We start from the raw sequence: 16,044 nt of genomic DNA on the forward strand, positions 1-16,044 counted from the left end.
TCAGTCCCGGCAAGCAAAAAAAGTGGTTGCTTTCATTTGACTTAAGTTTGTTACTACTTTTTTTTCTGTACTTTTAGTATGTTTTCTTAATTGCTAGGTGCTGGGAAAGCAAGTTGTAGGTAAGCTGACACAACGGGCCTGATTCACAAAGCGGTGCTAACAGTTAGCACCCTGGTGAAAAGCCCTTTATCATGCCTAAACTCAGTTTAGGCATGATAAGTTTAGGTGTGATAAGTTTAGGTGTGATAAGTTTAGGCATGATAAGTTTAGGTGTGATAAGTTTAGGCATGATAAGTTTAAGCGCCAACTGCGTTAGCACCGCAGTGCACAGCTGATCAAAAGTTTTACGCTAGCAAAGACTGGTGCACTTCGTATAAAGTTTAATGGCGCTGCTTTGCGTGCGGGACTTTGCAAGCGATCTAAACTTATCTAAACTTAGCATGCCTCAACTTATCACACCTAAACTTATCATGCCTAAACTTATCACGCCTAAACTGGCTGTTCACCGGCGTGGTGCAATGGTTATCATGCCTAAAGTCTCTAACTGGGTTAGCACCGCTTTGTGAATCGAGCCCCACATCTCAACATCTACTGTGAGAAAACTCAGGACAAAAGTAGAATGAATGAGGGCCTAGAGAGAACGCTCCAAATTTGAGCAAGGCCCTGAGTAGAGTGCAAAGACAACAAGGCAAAAAGTTGTAAAACAACACCAGATGAGCAGATGCTGCTGACTTGGCATTTCCGAGGCTTTTCTAGACAGTTAAAAAGAAGCCTAATAGGTGAGTACTGGAGAGGGAGAGATGCTGCACGTCACTGGCACTGCTAGAAGACATGCAAGGCCTTTGGGCACGCAAGTGTCCCAAGGCTGCTTTAACTTGTGTGTCTTAGAGTCATGTTTGCTGGGTACTAGGGTCCCTCTTCTCGACTGTCAGCCAGCACTGTGGCCAAGTGCCACGGTGACTCTTGCAAATGTCCTTAAATGGCTTCTGGCCTGCAGAGATGTCTTAAGCTTGAGAAGTGCAAAGTGTGGAGGTGTGCCAAAATCCTAGCATTTGCATTGGCCGGGAATCGAACCCGGGCCTCCCGCGTGGCAGGCGAGAATTCTACCACTGAACCACCAATGCCTTGCCCTGTTGCTCGGTGCTGAAAAACGTGGCCAGCCAAATCAGGCCATACAAGATTGCCTTCTTCTGTGCGGATGGCAAAGGTGAGGCTGGCGCCATTTTGCAATTTTTGACATTTCAGCTCAAGCAAGCAAGCCCGGCTAGCTCAGTCGGTAGAGCATGAGACTCTTAATCTCAGGGTCGTGGGTTCGAGCCCCACGTTGGGCGATCAAAGCTTCTCCTTTTACTTTCTACTAGGCAGAGCTCCTCCAAAACGATTACAAACCATCACCAGGCCATCACTTCCTCTTTCACATGCCACTCCCCACTCCCTTTGCTAACAAACGAAAATGTCATCTCAGCTTTCCCCTTCACTTTTACTCACACAACCTCTTTTAACAACTTTTCAGCAAAAGTGCTTCACCACCCCAAGAAAGAGAAAAACACTCCTTCTTACAATCTTACTCATCTTTCCTATACTACTTTTCTTATCTGCTTTTCCCAGATTTCCGTTGGCTTTACTCCAGTCCTTTTGTCAAGGAGAGACTTACAATCAATCACTTGACAAGGAACAACCACCTGAAAGATACTCATTCTCGTATGCCTGGTGCACACCATGCAATTCCCCATCAGATAGATGGGCCGATAGATCTTTTCCGACAGACACGATCGGATTTCCGTTCGGATTTCCGATCACTACTATGCAAATCCATCAGAAAAACGATCGGAAATCAGATCGGACCTGCCGGAAATCATCTGTTCGACCCATCTATCTGACAGGCATTGGTATGGTGTGTATTAGGCTTTGCACTCCAAAGGTGCTCACATAGCAGTATGAGGAGGGCACTCTGCACACGGCCTGAGATTTAGCTGAGAGGATTGAAAAAAAGGAAGTTGCTCTTTCCCTTAACTTGTTTTTAGATGAGGTACTTCCCAACAAAAGTTACAAACCAAAAAGCCTTTCAGTCCCGGCAAGCAAAAAAAGTGGTTGCTTTCATTTGACTTAAGTTTGTTACTACTTTTTTTTTGTTATACTGTTTTTTATTAAGTTTTTAAGAAAGAACAACAATCAAAAGAATTTCCTGAGGATCAATGAATACAGTACAAGGGTCAAGTAGAACATATACATGAGCAGGATTATGTTTACAGAATGTAGTTAAAGTATAAGTGGAAGAGTCTTTTTGTGGCTACTTGACAAGGGAGTAAAGACAACATGCTTAATATATGTATTCTCTTATAACCCCTAAAAAGAGAAATTCCAACATTTGAAGTATCTGAGTGGACCTTCGTCCAAATAGGTATTTAGTTGTAGTTAAAGGAGAGCAGTTAAAGAGGTGAGTGTGAGAGTATTGAGAAAAGAGAGGGGGTAAGGAGTGAAAGCCAGTTGTAGAGCGGAAAGAAAGGAAATTGTGGTCCTGTGTATGGAGTTGCATGGTATCACAAAGGTTAGCCAATACTTGTAAGAGAAATCGACAGCTTGAATAAATGGGTATGTAGGTAAAGGCCTAATGTTAATAGAATATAAGAGACATTTTTTTATTTTGTTTTATGTGGTCAAGGGGGATGATAAATAGGCGATGCATAAGGCCATGATTCCCAGATTTTGTGAAAGTTGCGTTCAGTATCCCTGAGTGAGGCTGTAAGTTGTTCCATGGATCTAGTCCAGTTAACTTTGAGAATGACTTCAGATATGTTTGGAGGGGCAATGTTTTTCCAGGCTGAGGCAATAGCTAGTCTAGAGGCGGTTAGTATATGGGTGATTAAGCGATTCGTATGTCTATTTACTTCCGGGATTGGTTTGCCTAGTATCATATATATGGGGTCTATTGGGACTATGACACCGGTTGTGGAGGTAATAAGTTCTTGAACTCCATTCCATAGAGGGGATAGACAGGGGCAGCTCCAGAATATATGTTCTAAAGTGCCTTTGTTATTGCAGCCTCTCCAACACAGATCAGATGTGTCCGGGTAGATTTTTGACAATTTTTCAGGGGTAAGATACCAGTGGTAGATAATTTTATAGATATTCTCCTTAATTTGTGTGCACATGGAAGAGTGTTTGGCATTTTCCCAAATCTCCTCCCAGTCTTCCATAGATATCACTGTAGAGAGTGAGGTTGACCATTTTGTCATGTAGTGATGGTCTGGTATCCAAGTTCCCGATTTGGTGATAAGTAGTATGTAGATTTGGGAAATTAAACTCTTTTGGTAACCCCCTTGGCCACATAGTCGTTCAAATGAGGAAGGTCTGAGTGTTAAGACAGGCTCGTGTATGATGGTGCGTATAAAATGCGTAGTTTGGTTGTAACCCATGATTAGTTGGGGTGTAAAGGGCATTTTGTCTTCAAGTTGGTTTCTGGTATAGATTTTGCCTGTAAGAGGGTGTATCCAGTTGCTGAGGTTAAAGTAGCCCATTTTGAACCAGGTAGCCATAAAGGATTCTGAGAGGCCCGGTTTAAAGCCAGGGTTCCCCAGTATTGGGCATAGTGGTGAGGGGGAGGACTTCAACTTAGCCATGGTAGCTGTAGTACGCCATATGTGTAGTGTAAATTTGATAGTTGGTAGCATTTGTTGTTTGGGAAGTTTTGGAGTGGAATGTGACCAGATTAAGGATGCTAATGAGATTGGTAGCAAACTGGTAGCTTCTATGAGACCCCATTTTGTATGAACTTTTAGGCTGGACCACTCAGGTAGTTGTCTTAGGTGTGAAGCATAGTAGTAGGAACGTAGATGTGGAAGCCCAAGACCACCTTGTTCTCTAGGAGATAGAAGTATGGTTTTGTGGACTCTTGGCCTTTTATGGTTCCATATAAATTTACCGAAAGCTGATTGTAGAATTTTGAATTGGGAGGATGGTACTAGGACTGGTAAGGTTTCAAATAGGTATAAAAGGCGAGGTAAGATATTCATCTTTAGGGCATATATTCGGCCTAGCCAGGAAATCTTATAGGCTGTCCACTTGTGTAGGTCTTGCAGAATCTTTTGTATAAGAGATGGGAAGTTATGCTTATATATAGTAGTATACGTGGGGGTTAAGAAAATTCCTAGGTATTTTATGGAATGGGATTGCCATTTGTAGGGGAAACTTGATTTCAGGGAGATGAGGAGATCTGGGGTGATTTTTATTGGTAGAGCTTCAGTTTTCTCCTGGTTTAGTTTAAAGCCTGATAGAGATTCGTAAAGGGCTAGTGTACCATGTAGGGCTGGAAGTGAAGTGAGAGGATCAACGATGGTCAGAAGGATATCATCCGCGAATAGAGATATTTTGTATTCATGTTTACCCTGGGTAACCCCCTTAATATTGATGTTTTGCCTAATGGCTGAGGCTAGTGGCTCTATACTCAGGGCGAATAAGAGAGGGGAGAGGGGGCATCCTTGCCGTGTGCCATTATGTATATTAAAAGGTGAGTGGGGGGTAAAAGGGAGTTTAACTGATGCTGTTGGTGAGGAGTAGAGGAAGTTAATTAGGTGAAGAAAAGGGCCAGTGAAGCCTTGGTGTTCAAGAACTCTAAATAGGAAGGGCCAATGTAAGCGATCGAAGGCTTTCTCTGCATCTAAACTTAAGAGCAGAGAAGGTCTATTGGATCTGCCCATCAGTGATATTAGGTCGATGGCCTTTCTGGTGTTGTCACCCGCTTGACGACCCATAATGAAACCTACCTGGTCATTGTTTATGAGTCTAGTTAGTATGGGGTTAAGGCGGTTAGCTATTGTTTTTGTGATGATTTTTAGATCTGAGTTGAGGAGAGAGATCGGCCGGTAGCTTTGGGGTATCTGAGGGTCCTTGCCTTCCTTAGGAATAACAGTGATGAGAGATTTAAGAATAGAATTCGGCGGGTTCTCACCATTCATAATTTTGTTAGCTAGTTTTACTAGGAGTGGGATAAGAATTGATTGGAAGTGTTTGTAGTAGGAGTATGGCAAGCCATCTGGTCCTGGTGATTTGGATGATGGTAGTTTTTTAAGAACCTCTAGTAGTTCAGTTGAGGTGATGGGGGCGTTGAGGGTGGCTCGGTCTTCATCTGTTAGTTTAGGGAGATGAAGCTGTTCTAAAAAGGATGACACTTTCTCTGAGTACTGTGGGTTTCCAGAAGGATCGGGTAGATTGTATAGTTGTTTATAAAAGGCGGTGAAAATGTTAGCTATTTTAGTCGGGTTATAATGTATGACTCCTTGATCGTCCTTCATTGAATAGATTATCTGTTGGCTGCTCTGTGGATTAAGTTTTCTGGCTAGTATGGTATGTGGTTTATTACCCCTTTCAAAAAATAATTGTCTAGTCCATTTTAAGCTCTTTTCTAATTGGGAGGATTGAAGAGTGCGGATGTCTAGTTTAAGTTGCTGTATAGCTGAAAAGTGCTCTTGTGTCGGATCTTTTTTGTATGAGGTGATTGCTTTAGCCAGGGAGGTATTTAGTTCTACCAGTTTTTTGGATGTGTATTGTTTTTTCCTAGATCCTTGTGCTATAAAGAAACCTCTTATAAAGGCTTTATGCGATTCCCAGACTAGGCCGAATGATGAAACAGAGTGCATGTTTATTTCAAAATAGGAACGTAGTTCCTCCGAGCAGTTTAGGATAAGTGTCTTATCTCTCAATAGAGATTCGTTTAGCCTCCAATAAAGTGGCTTATGTGGGTTAGATAGCCAGTCAAGTTCTATGATTACTGCCTGGTGGTCAGACCATGCTGTTGGGATTATAGTGGAGTCAGTTAGTATAGGAAGGAGTAGAGCTTTAGCGAAGAAATAGTCAATTCGCGAATGGGAGGCATTGGGTGGGGAGTAGAAAGTGAAGTCAGTTGCTGTGGGGTTAGCTACCCTCCATAGGTCTATCAATCCATATTTTCGAAGTAATATTCGGAATTTACGGGAATTTCGTTCGTGCGAAGCTAGAGTAGATGTGGATGGAGTTTTACTTCTATCCTTCGTGGATGAGAAGGCCAAGTTGAAGTCCCCCCCCCAGGATAATAGTACCCTTAGCAGTTTTATGAAGTTTTGAAAAGAAAGAGGATAAAAAAGGGATCTGTTGTGTATTAGGTGCATACACATTTGCCAATGTGATTGGCTTACCTGCTAGGGACCCTAAGAGTATCAGGTAGTGTCCTTTTTCGTCACGTATGGCTTTATCTATTAGTAGAGGCAAATCTTTTTTATATAGTATTGCTACACCAGCGCGTTTTTTGGGTCCAGAGGCTAAGTACACATTTGTATAATGTCTGTTATTAAGGCGTACCGAATCTTGTGCAGTTAAGTGTGTCTCTTGTAAGAAGGCCAAATCTGCATCAAGCTTCTGTAGGTCCTTCAGAAGAGACATTCTTTTTTGTGGAACATTAAGGCCTTTAACATTCAGAGTATATAACTTAACCATTGTCTAATAAGAGGATATTGTAATAATGTGGATTGGTAACCATTTGAGAGTGGATGCAAGGACCTTGAGGTAGCGTTTGAGAAGAGAGAGAAAACATAAGGTATGCGTATAGCAGAATTAAGAACAATAACATTAACATCATAAGAACCATTATGAAATAACAATAGCCACTGCAAAAGTTGTGGCAACATGCCAGAACAACCAAAAGTGGTTGTGAGAGAACGAACCGCCAAGGTGTGACCGGTCCTCGAGAGGGCCAGGCAGACCTAATGGCTGGTTTCCGGAGGTACATGTGGGAGTCCGAGAGTAGCCCCTCAGAGCCCGGAGTCCAGCACTTATTATCTAGCAACATAGATCAGATTATTTTTATGCTGGCAGTATATAATATGATGTAGTGTATGGAGCCTGATTAGAAGCATATCTCCAGGTTAGTGTCATAGAGTTGTCAGCTTTTCTGATGAATAAAGTCAGCTTGGGAGAGCTTCCATTTCCTCTGACCTGTCCGGGTAGGTGAGACTCCGTACAGGGGTTTTAGTCCAGTCGGAGGTATGACGAAATTTTCGTGGTGGAGATCGGACAGATGGTGAGAGTATATGTTGAGAGGGCACATTCGAGGGTGGTGGGCGGAGGCCCATCTGCTTTAAGAAGAGGGGAGCATCGTCTAGTTCAGTAAGCGAATATTGGAGGCCTTGTCTGTTTACTATCAGGCGGAACGGGAATCCCCATTTGTATGGGATCTTTGCGTCAGCCAGAAGTTGTGTGACAGGCCTTAGGGCCCTCCTTTTGGTCAGAGTGATTAGAGATAGATCATTAAAGATAGAGAGTTCATCTCCTTTCAAGGGAACCTTGGAGGTATTGCGGAGGGCACGCATTAGAGCCTCTTTTGCTTCATAATAATGCATTCTAATTATAACGTCCTTAGGACGGCGTACAGTCGCCTGTCTTTCACCCAGGGACCTATGAGCACGGTCCATACGCCAGAGTTCGTCTGGTTGGTCAGGCACGATTGATTTGAATAGCTCGAGGAGATGGGGAATCAGTAGATCTGGCGTAACTGTCATAGCCATGCCTTTGATTCTGATGTTTTGCCTCCTATCCCTATTCTCGCTGTCCTCTTGTGCAGCCCTTATGGCTTTTAAGTCATTTTGTATGATTTTCTGTTCATCCTCTATTTCATGCTGTTTAATTGTTAGGGCCTCCATTTTTTCCTCCATAACAGTGGTGCGTTCCCCTAAAGAAGTAATGTCCCCTTTAAGATCCCCAATAGCCGTTAGTATTACTTGTTGTAAAGAGTCATGGAGGGATCTATAGTGTTTTTCCAGGGTTACCTCTAGCATGGAGGCCGTCAGCGGGATGTCTCCTGATGCTTGGGGAGATGTGCCAGGCTGCTGCTGCGGCTGTGAGGCCTGTGGTGCGGTGTCAGCACCAGAGGAGTCAGCGTGGTCGGCGCCATCTTGGGTGGAGGAGGTGCGCACATACCGGTCCATAGCTCCGGTTTGCTGGGCCGTCTTGAGGCTGGATTTGGCTGCCATCTGGGCGGGTGAGTGCTCCGGGTCTGATCTGTGCAGCCGCCGCTCTTTGTATGCGGAAGTGTAGCTGATAGCGGCGGAATCAGTGCGGGGTCGGGCCGGAGCTCTGACTCTAAGCGGCCATCTCGGATCCGCCGCGCATGCGCCTCCCTTTGTTACTACTTTTTTTTTTTTTCTGTACTTTTAGTATGTTTTCTTAATTGCTAGGTGCTGGGAAAGCAAGTTGTAGGTAAGCTGACACAACATCTCAACATCTACTGTGAGAAAACTCAGGACAAAAGTAGAATGAATGAGGGCCTAGAGAGAACGCTCCAAATTTGAGCAAGGCCCTGAGTAGAGTGCAAAGACAACAAGGCAAAAAGTTGTAAAACAACACCAGATGAGCAGATGCTGCTGACTTGGCATTTCCGAGGCTTTTCTAGACAGTTAAAAAGAAGCCTAATAGGTGAGTACTGGAGAGGGAGAGATGCTGCACGTCACTGGCACTGCTAGAAGACATGCAAGGCCTTTGGGCACGCAAGTGTCCCAAGGCTGCTTTAACTTGTGTGTCTTAGAGTCATGTTTGCTGGGTACTAGGGTCCCTCTTCTCGACTGTCAGCCAGCACTGTGGCCAAGTGCCACGGTGACTCTTGCAAATGTCCTTAAATGGCTTCTGGCCTGCAGAGATGTCTTAAGCTTGAGAAGTGCAAAGTGTGGAGGTGTGCCAAAATCCTAGCATTTGCATTGGCCGGGAATCGAACCCGGGCCTCCCGCGTGGCAGGCGAGAATTCTACCACTGAACCACCAATGCCTTGCCCTGTTGCTCGGTGCTGAAAAACGTGGCCAGCCAAATCAGGCCATACAAGATTGCCTTCTTCTGTGCGGATGGCAAAGGTGAGGCTGGCGCCATTTTGCAATTTTTGACATTTCAGCTCAAGCAAGCAAGCCCGGCTAGCTCAGTCGGTAGAGCATGAGACTCTTAATCTCAGGGTCGTGGGTTCGAGCCCCACGTTGGGCGATCAAAGCTTCTCCTTTTACTTTCTACTAGGCAGAGCTCCTCCAAAACGATTACAAACCATCACCAGGCCATCACTTCCTCTTTCACATGCCACTCCCCACTCCCTTTGCTAACAAACGAAAATGTCATCTCAGCTTTCCCCTTCACTTTTACTCACACAACCTCTTTTAACAACTTTTCAGCAAAAGTGCTTCACCACCCCAAGAAAGAGAAAAACACTCCTTCTTACAATCTTACTCATCTTTCCTATACTACTTTTCTTATCTGCTTTTCCCAGATTTCCGTTGGCTTTACTCCAGTCCTTTTGTCAAGGAGAGACTTACAATCAATCACTTGACAAGGAACAACCACCTGAAAGATACTCATTCTCGTATGCCTGGTGCACACCATGCAATTCCCCATCAGATAGATGGGCCGATAGATCCTTTCCGACAGACACGATCGGATTTCCGTTCGGATTTCCGATCACTACTATGCAAATCCATCAGAAAAACGATCGGAAATCAGATCGGACCTGCCGGAAATCATCTGTTCGACCCATCTATCTGACAGGCATTGGTATGGTGTGTATTAGGCTTTGCACTCCAAAGGTGCTCACATAGCAGTATGAGGAGGGCACTCTGCACACGGCCTGAGATTTAGCTGAGAGGATTGAAAAAAAGGAAGTTGCTCTTTCCCTTAACTTGTTTTTAGATGAGGTACTTCCCAACAAAAGTTACAAACCAAAAAGCCTTTCAGTCCCGGCAAGCAAAAAAAGTGGTTGCTTTCATTTGACTTAAGTTTGTTACTACTTTTTTTTCTGTACTTTTAGTATGTTTTCTTAATTGCTAGGTGCTGGGAAAGCAAGTTGTAGGTAAGCTGACACAACATCTCAACATCTACTGTGAGAAAACTCAGGACAAAAGTAGAATGAATGAGGGCCTAGAGAGAACGCTCCAAATTTGAGCAAGGCCCTGAGTAGAGTGCAAAGACAACAAGGCAAAAAGTTGTAAAACAACACCAGATGAGCAGATGCTGCTGACTTGGCATTTCCGAGGCTTTTCTAGACAGTTAAAAAGAAGCCTAATAGGTGAGTACTGGAGAGGGAGAGATTCTGCACGTCACTGGCACTGCTAGAAGACATGCAAGGCCTTTGGGCACGCAAGTGTCCCAAGGCTGCTTTAACTTGTGTGTCTTAGAGTCATGTTTGCTGGGTACTAGGGTCCCTCTTCTCGACTGTCAGCCAGCACTGTGGCCAAGTGCCACGGTGACTCTTGCAAATGTCCTTAAATGGCTTCTGGCCTGCAGAGATGTCTTAAGCTTGAGAAGTGCAAAGTGTGGAGGTGTGCCAAAATCCTAGCATTTGCATTGGCCGGGAATCGAACCCGGGCCTCCCGCGTGGCAGGCGAGAATTCTACCACTGAACCACCAATGCCTTGCCCTGTTGCTCGGTGCTGAAAAACGTGGCCAGCCAAATCAGGCCATACAAGATTGCCTTCTTCTGTGCGGATGGCAAAGGTGAGGCTGGCGCCATTTTGCAATTTTTGACATTTCAGCTCAAGCAAGCAAGCCTGGCTAGCTCAGTCGGTAGAGCATGAGACTCTTAATCTCAGGGTCGTGGGTTCGAGCCCCATGTTGGGCGATCAAAGCTTCTCCTTTTACTTTCTACTAGGCAGAGCTCCTCCAAAACGATTACAAACCATCACCAGGCCATCACTTCCTCTTTCACATGCCACTCCCCACTCCCTTTGCTAACAAACGAAAATGTCATCTCAGCTTTCCCCTTCACTTTTACTCACACAACCTCTTTTAACAACTTTTCAGCAAAAGTGCTTCACCACCCCAAGAAAGAGAAAAACACTCCTTCTTACAATCTTACTCATCTTTCCTATACTACTTTTCTTATCTGCTTTTCCCAGATTTCCGTTGGCTTTACTCCAGTCCTTTTGTCAAGGAGAGACTTACAATCAATCACTTGACAAGGAACAACCACCTGAAAGATACTCATTCTCGTATGCCTGGTGCACACCATGCAATTCCCCATCAGATAGATGGGCCGATAGATCCTTTCCGACAGACACGATCGGATTTCCGTTCGGATTTCCGATCACTACTATGCAAATCCATCAGAAAAACGATCGGAAATCAGATCGGACCTGCCGGAAATCATCTGTTCGACCCATCTATCTGACAGGCATTGGTATGGTGTGTATTAGGCTTTGCACTCCAAAGGTGCTCACATAGCAGTATGAGGAGGGCACTCTGCACACGGCCTGAGATTTAGCTGAGAGGATTGAAAAAAGGAAGTTGCTCTTTCCCTTAACTTGTTTTTAGATGAGGTACTTCCCAACAAAAGTTACAAACCAAAAAGCCTTTCAGTCCCGGCAAGCAAAAAAAGTGGTTGCTTTCATTTGACTTAAGTTTGTTACTACTTTTTTTTCTGTACTTTTAGTATGTTTTCTTAATTGCTAGGTGCTGGGAAAGCAAGTTGTAGGTAAGCTGACACAACATCTCAACATCTACTGTGAGAAAACTCAGGACAAAAGTAGAATGAATGAGGGCCTAGAGAGAACGCTCCAAATTTGAGCAAGGCCCTGAGTAGAGTGCAAAGACAACAAGGCAAAAAGTTGTAAAACAACACCAGATGAGCAGATGCTGCTGACTTGGCATTTCCGAGGCTTTTCTAGACAGTTAAAAAGAAGCCTAATAGGTGAGTACTGGAGAGGGAGAGATGCTGCACGTCACTGGCACTGCTAGAAGACATGCAAGGCCTTTGGGCATGCAAGTGTCCCAAGGCTGCTTTAACTTGTGTGTCTTAGAGTCATGTTTGCTGGGTACTAGGGTCCCTCTTCTCGACTGTCAGCCAGCACTGTGGCCAAGTGCCACGGTGACTCTTGCAAATGTCCTTAAATGGCTTCTGGCCTGCAGAGATGTCTTAAGCTTGAGAAGTGCAAAGTGTGGAGGTGTGCCAAAATCCTAGCATTTGCATTGGCCGGGAATCGAACCCAGGCCTCCCGCGTGGCAGGCGAGAATTCTACCACTGAACCACCAATGCCTTGCCCTGTTGCTCGGTGCTCGGTGCTGAAAAACGTGGCCAGCCAAATCAGGCCATACAAGATTGCCTTCTTCTGTGCGGATGGCAAAGGTGAGGCTGGCGCCATTTTGCAATTTTTGACATTTCAGCTCAAGCAAGCAAGCCCGGCTAGCTCAGTCGGTAGAGCATGAGACTCTTAATCTCAGGGTCGTGGGTTCGAGCCCCACGTTGGGTGATCAAAGCTTCTCCTTTTACTTTCTACTAGGCAGAGCTCCTCCAAAACGATTACAAACCATCACCAGGCCATCACTTCCTCTTTCACATGCCACTCCCCACTCCCTTTGCTAACAAACGAAAATGTCATCTCAGCTTTCCCCTTCACTTTTACTCACACAACCTCTTTTAACAACTTTTCAGCAAAAGTGCTTCACCACCCCAAGAAAGAGAAAAACACTCCTTCTTACAATCTTACTCATCTTTCCTATACTACTTTTCTTATCTGCTTTTCCCAGATTTCCGTTGGCTTTACTCCAGTCCTTTTGTCAAGGAGAGACTTACAATCAATCACTTGACAAGGAACAACCACCTGAAAGATACTCATTCTCGTATGCCTGGTGCACACCATGCAATTCCCCATCAGATAGATGGGCCGATAGATCCTTTCCGACAGACACGATCGGATTTCCGTTCGGATTTCCGATCACTACTATGCAAATCCATCAGAAAAACGATCGGAAATCAGATCGGACCTGCCGGAAATCATCTGTTCGACCCATCTATCTGACAGGCATTGGTATGGTGTGTATTAGGCTTTGCACTCCAAAGGTGTTCACATAGCAGTATGAGGAGGGCACTCTGCACACGGCCTGAGATTCAGCTGAGAGGATTGAAAAAAAGGAAGTTGCTCTTTCCCTTAACTTGTTTTTAGATGAGGTACTTCCCAACAAAAGTTACAAACCAAAAAGCCTTTCAGTCCCGGCAAGCAAAAAAAGTGGTTGCTTTCATTTGACTTAAGTTTGTTACTACTTTTTTTTCTGTACTTTTAGTATGTTTTCTTAATTGCTAGGTGCTGGGAAAGCAAGTTGTAGGTAAGCTGACACAACATCTCAACATCTACTGTGAGAAAACTCAGGACAAAAGTAGAATGAATGAGGGCCTAGAGAGAACGCTCCAAATTTGAGCAAGGCCCTGAGTAGAGTGCAAAGACAACAAGGCAAAAAGTTGTAAAACAACACCAGATGAGCAGATGCTGCTGACTTGGCATTTCCGAGGCTTTTCTAGACAGTTAAAAAGAAGCCTAATAGGTGAGTACTGGAGAGGGAGAGATGCTGCACGTCACTGGCACTGCTAGAAGACATGCAAGGCCTTTGGGCACGCAAGTGTCCCAAGGCTGCTTTAACTTGTGTGTCTTAGAGTCATGTTTGCTGGGTACTAGGGTCCCTCTTCTCGACTGTCAGCCAGCACTGTGGCCAAGTGCCACGGTGACTCTTGCAAATGTCCTTAAATGGCTTCTGGCCTGCAGAGATGTCTTAAGCTTGAGAAGTGCAAAGTGTGGAGGTGTGCCAAAATCCTAGCATTTGCATTGGCCGGGAATCGAACCCGGGCCTCCCGCGTGGCAGGCGAGAATTCTACCACTGAACCACCAATGCCTTGCCCTGTTGCTCGGTGCTGAAAAACGTGGCCAGCCAAATCAGGCCATACAAGATTGCCTTCTTCTGTGCGGATGGCAAAGGTGAGGCTGGCGCCATTTTGCAATTTTTGACATTTCAGCTCAAGCAAGCAAGCCCGGCTAGCTCAGTCGGTAGAGCATGAGACTCTTAATCTCAGGGTCGTGGGTTCGAGCCCCACGTTGGGCGATCAAAGCTTCTCCTTTTACTTTCTACTAGGCAGAGCTCCTCCAAAACGATTACAAACCATCACCAGGCCATCACTTCCTCTTTCACATGCCACTCCCCACTCCCTTTGCTAACAAACGAAAATGTCATCTCAGCTTTCCCCTTCACTTTTACTCACACAACCTCTTTTAACAACTTTTCAGCAAAAGTGCTTCACCACCCCAAGAAAGAGAAAAACACTCCTTCTTACAATCTTACTCATCTTTCCTATACTACTTTTCTTATCTGCTTTTCCCAGATTTCCGTTGGCTTTACTCCAGTCCTTTTGTCAAGGAGAGACTTACAATCAATCACTTGACAAGGAACAACCACCTGAAAGATACTCATTCTCGTATGCCTGGTGCACACCATGCAATTCCCCATCAGATAGATGGGCCGATAGATCCTTTCCGACAGACACGATCGGATTTCCGTTCGGATTTCCGATCACTACTATGCAAATCCATCAGAAAAACGATCGGAAATCAGATCGGACCTGCCGGAAATCATCTGTTCGACCCATCTATCTGACAGGCATTGGTATGGTGTGTATTAGGCTTTGCACTCCAAAGGTGCTCACATAGCAGTATGAGGAGGGCACTCTGCACACGGCCTGAGATTTAGCTGAGAGGATTGAAAAAAAGGAAGTTGCTCTTTCCCTTAACTTGTTTTTAGATGAGGTACTTCCCAACAAAAGTTACAAACCAAAAAGCCTTTCAGTCCCGGCAAGCAAAAAAAGTGGTTGCTTTCATTTGACTTAAGTTTGTTACTACTTTTTTTTCTGTACTTTTAGTATGTTTTCTTAATTGCTAGGTGCTGGGAAAGCAAGTTGTAGGTAAGCTGACACAACATCTCAACATCTACTGTGAGAAAACTCAGGACAAAAGTAGAATGAATGAGGGCCTAGAGAGAACGCTCCAAATTTGAGCAAGGCCCTGAGTAGAGTGCAAAGACAACAAGGCAAAAAGTTGTAAAACAACACCAGATGAGCAGATGCTGCTGACTTGGCATTTCCGAGGCTTTTCTAGACAGTTAAAAAGAAGCCTAATAGGTGAGTACTGGAGAGGGAGAGATGCTGCACGTCACTGGCACTGCTAGAAGACATGCAAGGCCTTTGGGCACGCAAGTGTCCCAAGGCTGCTTTAACTTGTGTGTCTTAGAGTCATGTTTGCTGGGTACTAGGGTCCCTCTTCTCGACTGTCAGCCAGCACTGTGGCCAAGTGCCACGGTGACTCTTGCAAATGTCCTTAAATGGCTTCTGGCCTGCAGAGATGTCTTAAGCTTGAGAAGTGCAAAGTGTGGAGGTGTGCCAAAATCCTAGCATTTGCATTGGCCGGGAATCGAACCCGGGCCTCCCGCGTGGCAGGCGAGAATTCTACCACTGAACCACCAATGCCTTGCCCTGTTGCTCGGTGCTGAAAAACGTGGCCAGCCAAATCAGGCCATACAAGATTGCCTTCTTCTGTGCGGATGGCAAAGGTGAGGCTGGCGCCATTTTGCAATTTTTGACATTTCAGCTCAAGCAAGCAAGCCCGGCTAGCTCAGTCGGTAGAGCATGAGATTCTTAATCTCAGGGTCGTGGGTTCGAGCCCCACGTTGGGCGATCAAAGCTTCTCCTTTTACTTTCTACTAGGCAGAGCTCCTCCAAAACGATTACAAACCATCACCAGGCCATCACTTCCTCTTTCACATGCCACTCCCCACTCCCTTTGCTAACAAACGAAAATGTCATCTCAGCTTTCCCCTTCACTTTTACTCACACAACCTCTTTTAACAACTTTTCAGCAAAAGTGCTTCACCACCCCAAGAAAGAGAAAAACACTCCTTCTTACAATCTTACTCATCTTTCCTATACTACTTTTCTTATCTGCTTTTCCCAGATTTCCGTTGGCTTTACTCCAGTCCTTTTGTCAAGGAAAGACTTACAATCAATCACTTGACAAGGAACAACCACCTGAAAGATACTCATTCTCGTATGCCTGGTGCACACCATGCAATTCCCCATCAGATAGATGGGCCGATAGATCCTTTCCGACAGACACGATCGGATTTCCGTTCGGATTTCCGATCACTACTATGCAAATCCATCAGAAAAACGATCGGAAATCAGATCGGACCTGCCGGAAATCATCTGTTCGACCCATCTATCTGACAGGCATTGGT

General features: G+C 45.0%; 10 non-coding genes across 10 annotated transcripts; 4 read left to right on the top strand and 6 right to left on the bottom strand.

Annotated features, from left to right (window-relative positions):
• Positions 1 to 1,053: 1,053 nt before the first annotated feature.
• On the bottom strand, positions 1,054 to 1,124 carry TRNAG-GCC (transfer RNA glycine (anticodon GCC)). The gene has a single exon. It is a non-coding gene; the product is annotated as a tRNA-Gly (tRNA).
• A 134-nt stretch (positions 1,125 to 1,258) lies between these two features.
• Positions 1,259 to 1,331, top strand: TRNAK-CUU (transfer RNA lysine (anticodon CUU)). The gene has a single exon. It is a non-coding gene; the product is annotated as a tRNA-Lys (tRNA).
• Positions 1,332 to 8,716: 7,385 nt separating this feature from the next.
• Positions 8,717 to 8,787, bottom strand: TRNAG-GCC (transfer RNA glycine (anticodon GCC)). Its single transcript has one exon. It is a non-coding gene; the product is annotated as a tRNA-Gly (tRNA).
• Positions 8,788 to 8,921: 134 nt separating this feature from the next.
• Positions 8,922 to 8,994, top strand: TRNAK-CUU (transfer RNA lysine (anticodon CUU)). The gene has a single exon. It is a non-coding gene; the product is annotated as a tRNA-Lys (tRNA).
• Positions 8,995 to 10,337: 1,343 nt separating this feature from the next.
• On the bottom strand, positions 10,338 to 10,408 carry TRNAG-GCC (transfer RNA glycine (anticodon GCC)). Its single transcript has one exon. It is a non-coding gene; the product is annotated as a tRNA-Gly (tRNA).
• Positions 10,409 to 11,957: 1,549 nt separating this feature from the next.
• Positions 11,958 to 12,028, bottom strand: TRNAG-GCC (transfer RNA glycine (anticodon GCC)). Its single transcript has one exon. It is a non-coding gene; the product is annotated as a tRNA-Gly (tRNA).
• Positions 12,029 to 13,585: 1,557 nt separating this feature from the next.
• Positions 13,586 to 13,656, bottom strand: TRNAG-GCC (transfer RNA glycine (anticodon GCC)). The gene has a single exon. It is a non-coding gene; the product is annotated as a tRNA-Gly (tRNA).
• A 134-nt stretch (positions 13,657 to 13,790) lies between these two features.
• Positions 13,791 to 13,863, top strand: TRNAK-CUU (transfer RNA lysine (anticodon CUU)). The gene has a single exon. It is a non-coding gene; the product is annotated as a tRNA-Lys (tRNA).
• A 1,343-nt stretch (positions 13,864 to 15,206) lies between these two features.
• On the bottom strand, positions 15,207 to 15,277 carry TRNAG-GCC (transfer RNA glycine (anticodon GCC)). Its single transcript has one exon. It is a non-coding gene; the product is annotated as a tRNA-Gly (tRNA).
• Positions 15,278 to 15,411: 134 nt separating this feature from the next.
• Positions 15,412 to 15,484, top strand: TRNAK-CUU (transfer RNA lysine (anticodon CUU)). The gene has a single exon. It is a non-coding gene; the product is annotated as a tRNA-Lys (tRNA).
• Positions 15,485 to 16,044: the final 560 nt, after the last annotated feature.

This window comes from Hyperolius riggenbachi, chromosome 4, assembly GCF_040937935.1.
Source record: "Hyperolius riggenbachi isolate aHypRig1 chromosome 4, aHypRig1.pri, whole genome shotgun sequence".
Lineage (NCBI taxonomy): Eukaryota > Metazoa > Chordata > Amphibia > Anura > Hyperoliidae > Hyperolius > Hyperolius riggenbachi.